Raw genomic sequence first — 783 nt, forward strand, 5'->3', positions numbered from 1 at the left:
AAATGGTGGTCGTCATCTGTAGTCTTATACTTTCTGAGCAGAGAGAATATCCACAGTCATGTCTGGTAACCTCTAATATTTAGACAGTGGATCTGGATGGCTAAAATGGTTGCTAAAAAATATAGATGACATCCAAATACACCCCAAACTTAGGGACAATGGGTGAGTTTTAGGACTTCCCTTTGACAGACATGCCTTTTATTCTTTCCATTCTCTACCCATTCAATGATCCATGCAATTTGTTAACATCTTAAAAAGGAAGGAAGGCAGAACTACAACAATGAGCTGGTGAAGTGCATCCAGGAGCAGATCCAGCATGAGGAGGATGAGCACAGAGGCTGCAAAATGAGGTAAGGCAGCTGATGGAGAAACTAGCTCCATGTCAGTGAGAACCTGGTGCACAAGATTGTCTCTTTCACCTGACCATCCAGGAGACTGAAGTAGTCTACCTCAAGATCCTGGAGAGTTCATAGTCTCTGCTTAGTGTTCTCAAGCGAGAAGCTGGGAAACCTGACCAAGGCCACAGCCTCAGACCAGAAGAGAAGCAGATGCAAGGACAGCTGACGATGCCGAGGGGCAAGAGTCTGTTTCAACAGTGCCCCATGATGTCTCAGCTCCCAGTACTTTGTCTTCTCACTGTCTCAGGTGCCCAGAGAGGTACCTCTACCAGCCTTGAGTGACAAGAAAAGCCCTAGGCAAAGCCCATGGGGTGAGGGGAGATCCTAGCTGTGCATTCACAAGGCTATGGGGACAGTGCACTCCAGCTCAGCTCCACAAGGGGCC

The 783-nt window shown here is 47.8% G+C and overlaps 1 pseudogene; it reads left to right on the forward strand.

Moving 5' to 3' along the window:
- Nucleotides 1-246: 246 nt before the first annotated feature.
- On the forward strand, nucleotides 247-564 carry LOC109677447 (microtubule nucleation factor SSNA1 pseudogene; annotated as a pseudogene).
- Nucleotides 565-783: the final 219 nt, after the last annotated feature.

The sequence above is a fragment of the Castor canadensis genome, chromosome 9 (assembly GCF_047511655.1).
Source record: "Castor canadensis chromosome 9, mCasCan1.hap1v2, whole genome shotgun sequence".
NCBI lineage: Eukaryota > Metazoa > Chordata > Mammalia > Rodentia > Castoridae > Castor > Castor canadensis.